Source organism: Pinus tabuliformis, chromosome 7 (assembly GCF_031772625.1).
Source record: "Pinus tabuliformis cultivar Carrire ecotype Pingquan chromosome 7, CPIR1, whole genome shotgun sequence".
Classification (NCBI taxonomy): domain Eukaryota; kingdom Viridiplantae; phylum Streptophyta; class Pinopsida; order Pinales; family Pinaceae; genus Pinus; species Pinus tabuliformis.
This window is the reverse complement of record NC_142293.1, coordinates 1098954646-1098962119: the sequence shown is the minus strand read 5'-3', so window position 1 is coordinate 1098962119 and position 7474 is coordinate 1098954646. Positions and strand designations below refer to the sequence as shown.

Below are 7474 nucleotides of genomic sequence, written 5' to 3'. Positions count from 1 at the left end.
CAGTGGATCAAAGTCACCAAGTTTGGAGCAGATTCCTGAGGACGAATATTTGCATTGGCTGAAACTTGTTTCTTGGCATAGCAATCGTTTCCTAAAGTAGAATGAAGGGCTGTAGCACAAGAAGAAGGCCGAATTTATATTGATCAAAGAAACGAACTAATTTTTGAAGTGTAACCTCCAGGCAGCAGATTAATTGAAATATTTATTCTTATCAGCTGAAGCAGATTCCAGGTGTTGCTCTCCATTTTGCATTTGTAAACATTGAAGATCAAGTCCCAATAAAGTTCAGATTTGCCTCAATTCTTGACTGATGTTATTTCTCTCACTATGCTCATGAAATGTTTGACGAAAGTTTGAGTTAATTTTCCTGAAGGTGTTTTCCTGAACTTGCATGCTAACTATTTGTAGAAAGATATCAAAGAGAAAAGTTTCAAATTGTGGAAAACAAGAACAAAATTTTTCTTGAATTTTTTCTTGGGTACATTACATCTGAGTAGCTATTTGCACTGTTATAAATGTTGGTATGCTTTAAAGTAAAATTCATCGAAGGAAGAATGAATCCATATTCCTTTAGAATCCTAATTATTTGTTAGTGGTCATAATGCTCATAAAAGGGAGTCAGCAAAAATTCCACGACGGTATGCCTTGCATAAAAGGATACTTTCAACAAATAACGTACAAAATAAAATAATGGCATTAGTTTGTGGAATAAAATTATATGCACGTTACATATACTACAAACTAATTTGTTTACATTACTTCTAGGTTCATATAATATTCCAATAACTGTTCTTTCTAGCTTTGTCACAAGCTGGAAGTAAACATGATTAGGTTAGGAAACAAACCTGTTGAACTGTGAGAGGTATGGATTTTAGGCTAGAATGGTAATGTAATACAGAAGTAAAATGCCTACATGATGGACTTACTGTTACAACATAAGTTGATAAAATAAAGAGACAATAGCAATATTGGAGGATAGGTTGATGTTACAACATAAGTTGATGAAATAAAGAGACTAGCAATATTGTAGGATAGGTTGATGCAAATTAGTAGGCCTCCAGTATTTTTCATTCCCAGAAAATTTATACTGTTGTTAATGTACATTGTGATCAACTACAGTCAAATAATAAGAACAAAACTTGGCAGTAGCACTTTGTGAGTGCATAGATGGCTCCAACATGGGTATAACCTATAAGCTGAAATGTGTGCCACTAAGTTCTGACTATTAGTTTGCATCTCGAGTTACCCTACCATCCAGTTTGTTTCAGCCATTTCTTGGGCTCAACCAGACCATATAAAAGCATGTACAACAGGACTGCAGAGTCAACTCTTATTTCCTGCACAACAAATGCCAACAAGCTATCAAACCTTGCTCTTAAAAAACTAAAAGAATTGTAAACCTCATTGTGCAATGAAAGAGGCACCCGTCAAATCTAATTTCCTTCATTTGCAAATGTCACAAAACAGAGAAACCTAGCATTATGAAACAGTAAAAAGGAAGTGTTTGAAAACATCAAATAAAAAGGCATCCACCTTTTAGCAACTCAATATCTAAATATATAGCCATTTAAATAAAATAACAAAGATTATGAGTTAAATATTTTTGAATGCATAACGACAGTTAAAATTTAAAAACTGTCGCAATTGAACAACAATCCCTAAACACCTCAACATGCATCTCAGGTGTGTGGGTCTTCTATATGCAATGCTCATAAAGCTCAAGGATGAAATATGCTGCTTTGTAAACTTGAAAACAGCTGGACACAGAGCATGAGCATGAACAGTGACTATACTATAAGAGAACCTCATTCACCATCCGTCAAGGTCTTATGTGGTAAAATAGTTTTATGCTAAAATGAAGTACACCTACTTAACTCGCATAGTACAGACAGAAAAAATTGGTAAGGGATACTCTACTCAATCTGGGACCTGCACAATCATACCTCAAACCCTAACTCCAATAGACAATCCTGCCTCTGCTCAAACTGACTATTGCAATTTCTGTCCACTCTGCAATCTGCAATTGTTCACACTGCAACTGAAGAATATTACAATCATCACTGTCAATATGTTACTGTCACATATCCAATTCATTGTCAAGAGAATCTCTGGCACATCAAATGTTAGGGTTTCAATCACTTTCACAATCACAATAGGTCAGTCACCGTCCAAGGTTAGCAATACTTGTTGTATCATCAATATCATTGTGTTATGTCAATCAAGTATTGTCATACCATCAACCCAACATCCATACCATTATCATCAAGAAACTGTCATGTACAAGTAACACTGTCAAGTACCAAAATATACTATCAAACACCAAGTGCACTCTCATGTAGATCGCTGCTGCTTCTGCTTGGAATGTATGTCAAATCAAAGGTTATTGTGACACATTCTATTACAAAGATACTGTTCATTTAGGACACTTGTCATTAAGAGGACTAGATAGTGCAAACCCTAACACGCTATCAAGGTAAGTGTCACTGGTGTTATACCCACTGATATTCAAGGTAACACATCAAGCTTGCTGTCATATCACATAGAAGATTACTGTATATAAGATCACTATTCTCAAATACTCGTCTTCAAACTGCTGTAGATGACTTTTCAGTTAGCCTCAACTTCAACTTCACTGTGAGTCTTCCATTGCTAGTGCACATTGACTAGATTACTACAATGTCTCACAGACATCAATCCTTAGCAATTGGCCTTTAAGACATTTATCCCTGTTATGCATTGAAATCTTGAAGGTTTAAGGAGTTAGTGCTCAGCTAGATCACAGGTACAACCAAAACTTGTCCAACAGAATCTTGTAGATAGGCTTTTTCATTCAACAGAGTTTCATTGTCATAATGTATATCCAAAAACCTTTGCTCAAAGAGCGTATCCTCCAAGTGTAATGGGGATTCCTTTCTGTTGATTTGGAGTAGCATCGGATGTGCTCTAGCCATGAAATTTGGTGGAGAGGTTGGGACACATGAGATCTCCAATACCCAGAAAGGATTTGGGAAGATTCTAAACAGTTCAGGAGATTTTAAAATAATTAATATTTTTAATGGAGACCCTAAGTCTAAACTTAGGGGAAATAAAATATTAATGTGTATTAATATGAAACTGTGTTAGAATGGTCCAAAAGACATACATAGATCAAACCAGATCTAATCTTAGCCGTTGATTAGGGACTTAATCTCGGCCGTTGATTTATCAACGAGGAAAGTATAAGAGGAGGCTTGAGGGTCACTTGTAGAACACACTGAGGGAGACCTCAGACTAGTCAGTTCAATTTTTGGAGCGGGGTTTGCTGAGAAATTGAACTAGTGGTCTGGAAAGCAATCAGGAGGCAGCAAGTACGGAATAGAGAGACAGGAGATCAGTGCAGAGGGAGAAGACGCAGATGCAGAGCCAGAGGAAGCCACGCAGAGGCAACAGAGACTGCACAGAGCCAGAAGGGCCTGTGTCATCCATGCAGAGGCTGCAGGAGTGACGCATAAGGCTAGAGAGGTTGCGCAGAGCCTCATTAGGCTGAAGCAGAGGTCAGTAGGGCCTATGCTGGGTTCAGAAGAAGTGCTGGAAATTTGTCTATCTGTGGGTAAGCTAGTTTGGCACCCTGTTGTACTAGAAAATTGTTGAATAATAAAGTCCTCCCTTGCTACACCGGTGTTCCCACATTGGGTTTTTCTAGGGACATTATTCCAAAATAATTGTGTCTATGTGTGCATATGTTTGTTTCTGTATTACCGTGTGATATCTGCAGCAGTATTTATTTTAATGTTTGTTGAAGTAATTTCATGAATAACTTATGATGAAATAAGTAGGAAAAGTAAATCAGTTGCTACAGCGATAGAATTTTCACATGGTATCAAAGCAAGTAAGTAGAGACAGAAGGGAAAATCAGTTATGGGTCAAGACCACGATGCAGAGGCATACACCTCTGGGGACTCATGCAGATTTTCAGAAGATTGCACAAGAGAGAGAGATTTCAATTTCTCTATGTTGGCTCCAAGTTGGAAGAAGAAGTGGCGTGCATGACTAGTGTTGCATCATCAGAAGTATGGTATATAGACAGTGGAGCCTTATGGCATATGATGGGAATTAGGGAGTGTTTCTTGGAATATCGAGAAGAGAAGATGAATTTTCAGATCGCCATGGGGAACAAGGCAAAGTGTACTCCAGTAGGAAAGGGTACCATAGTTTTTCAAACAGAATCAGGAGAACGATTCCGTGCCACAAATGTGCTGCATGTACTAGGATTGGGGATGAACTTACTTTCCGTGTCACAACTACAAGGAAAGAGCTATTACGTTTACTTCATCAAGGAAAAGATATACGTCAAACACCCGAGTTGGAAAAAGAAAGTGCAGATCGGGATCAAGAGTAATCGGTTGTATAGATTACAACTAGAATCTCCAATGGCACTAATAGGTAGTCACGGAAACAAAGACTTGAACGAACTATGGCACAGAAGGATGGGTCAGTTGCACCATGGAGCTCTGAGAATTCTCATGAGCACTGTAACAGGAGTTTCGGGTTTCGGGTCTGAGTACGGAACGAGATGATGTATGCAAGGGATGTGCTCTAGGAAAGTATGCCAAGGCGGCATTTCCTAGGAGCAACCATAGGGACAAGAGTGTACTAGGATTGATACACTCAGATATCTGTGGACCTATGTCCATCAAAGCTCTCAGTGGTGACAAGTATTCCTTACCTTTATTGATGACCACTCGACGAAAACTTGGATCTATTTTCTGAAAACCAAGGATGAGGTTTTCTGTCGATTCAAGGAGTTCAAGGCTCTAGTGGAGAATCTAACAGGACAGAAAATAAAAGTTTTGCACTCAGATAATGGTGGAGTGTATGTCGATAAGGACTTCATTAATTATTGCACTAAGGAGGGCATCAGAAGAGAGTGGACAGCTCCCTACAATCCGGAGCAGAATGGGGTGGCAGAAAGAAAAAACAGGACTATTGTAGAAGCAGCTAGGGCCATGTTGTATGATCAGGATATGCCAAAATTCCTGTGGGCAGAAGCATGCAACACAGTTGTCTATGTTCAGAACAAGACTCCTCATCGGGCATTGGGCAAGATTACTCCAGAGAAAGTCTTCACTGGGAAGACGCCTGAAGTCAGTCATTTCAGGATATTTGGGAGTTTAGCATATTGTCGCATACTTGAAGAAAAGAGGAAGAAGTTGGATCACACTGCAGAAAAGGGGTATCTGGTAGGATATAGCGAGAACACTAAGGCATACAGAATCTATCTTCCAGGAAGCAAGAAGGTGGTAGTACGATGAGATGTAAAGTTCATGGAGGATAGAGCTTTCAGAAGATATCGCGAAATGCCTTCTGAGGAGCAGCCGAAAGAGGATCCATTGGTCATGCCTCTTCAACCAACGAAAGTGAAGAATTCTTCCTCAGATCAGGAAGATTCTCAGGATGAGGAGGAGGAGCGAACAGAAACACCTGCTGGCAGAGGAAGAACCAGCAGGGAACTTTGTCAGATTCTACGTGATGCAGAGAACTTCATCGGAGAACCAAGGAACAGTAAAAGAGAGAGAAAACAACCAGATAGGTATCAGGGGTTAGTAGCACAAGATGGGGAGCCTGCCAGCTTCAAGGAGGCAGCTCAGCATCAGGTTTGGCTAGATGCAATGGTGGAGGAGTATAACTCCATAATGGTAAACGATGTCTAGGAGGTGGTGTCAAGGCCGCAAAACAAATCTGTGGTAGGTTCAAGATGGATCTACAAGATCAAATATGCTGCGGACGGCAGTGTTGAAAAATACAAGGCCAGGTTTGTGGCTAAGGGGTATGCTCAAAAGGACGGGATTGACTATGAGCAATGTGGAAAAAGTCGAAGTCGGGATTAAATCGGCAAGGGTCCAAAAGTTGAAAAAGTCGTTAAAGTTGGAAGTTTTTCAAAAAAGTCGGCAAAATTAAAAAAATACAAAAATATTCATTTTTTAAAAAATCCGGACTTTTTCAATAAAATCCCGATTTTTTCAATAAAATCCCCGATTTTTTCAATAAAATCCCCGATATTTTCAATAAAATCCCCGATTTTTTCAAACAAAAAAAAATCATTAAAAAAATACCACGATTTTTTGGAAAAAGTACCGATTTAATCCCGACTTTTTCGACTGGGAAAAAATCGGCCGATTTAATCGGCCAGCCAAAAAAATCGAAAAATTGGGATTTAATCCCGATTTTTTCCCGACTTTTTCCACACTGATCCAAACTCTATGAGGAAACCTTTGCCCCGGTAGCCAGGTATACATCTATTAGGACCGTGATATCTCTTGCAGCCCAGATGGGATGGGAGATCCATTAGATGGATGTCAAGACGACATTTCTAAACGGGGTAATAGAAGAAGAGATCTACATTGAACAACGAGAGGGCTTTGAGACTCATGAGAAGAAGTCTCATGTATGTAGACTGAAGAAAGCTTTGTATGGGTTGAAGCAAGCACCGAGAGCGAGAAGATGGGGTTTGTCAAGAGTGGTGCTGCTCCGAATCTCTACTATCTGGTCGTAGAGAACGAGCCGCTTATCTTAGTATTATATGTGGATGATCTCTTCCTGACAGGGTTATCCAAACTCATTGAGGACTGCAAGAAGAATCTAGCCACAGAGTTCGATATAAAGGATCTGGGAAGAATGCACTATTTCCTAGGGTTGGAAGTTTGGCAGCAGAAAGGAGAAATCTTCCTTGGGCAAGGGAGGTATGCTACAGAAATCCTGAAAAGGTTCGGGATAGGAGACTGTAGACCTATGGCTACGCCAATGATCACCAACTAGAAGAAGATTGATGCATCAAAAGACAAGGATGTCGATCCCACCCTATACCGATAGCTCATAGGGTCCTTGATGTATCTAGTCAATGCCAGGTCAGATATTTGCTACGCTGTCAACACCCTCAGTCAATTCATGGTGGAACCAAAGAGGGTTCACTGGGCAGTAGCCAAACACGTTCTCAGGTATTTACAGGGAACTATTGATTATGTGCTCTTATACACCAAGGGGAAGGATATTAGGTTGAGTGGATTTACTGATGCAGATTGAGCAGGAAGTTCAGTGGATCGGAAAAGTACCTCTGGGTACTGTTTCAACATTGGATCAGGAATGACCTCCTAGTGTAGTAGGAAACAGAAGTCCGTGGCTCTGAGCTCGTCTGAGGTAGAATATATGGCAGCAAGCACAACTTCGTGTGAGGCCATATGGCTTAGAAAACTGCTGGTAAACCTATTCAAAAGAAATATGGAGGCGACCAGGATCATGTGTGATAATCAAAGTTGCATCAAACTCTCTGAGAATCCAGTATTCCATGATAGGTCGAAGCATATTGATATCCGGTGTCACTTTGTCAGAGATTGTGTCCAACGAGGAGCTGTACAGTATTAGAATATATTAGAATATTCCTATTTAGCATTTAATGCTCATTCCTTTTAGCTGTTGCTATTTATATTCTTTTAGCAGT

At 39.7% G+C, this 7474-nt stretch overlaps 1 protein-coding gene across 4 annotated transcripts in view; it reads right to left on the bottom strand.

Moving 5' to 3' along the window:
• Positions 1-980: 980 nt before the first annotated feature.
• Positions 981-7474, bottom strand: part of LOC149251386 (protein REVEILLE 8-like) — a 302326-nt gene continuing 295832 nt past the window's right edge. For all 4 annotated transcript variants that reach the window (XM_089459399.1, XM_089459397.1, XM_089459400.1 and 1 more), the window contains exon 9: positions 981-1337. The gene's annotated coding sequence lies outside the window, so the exon portion shown is untranslated. The remainder of the gene's footprint in view (positions 1338-7474) is intronic.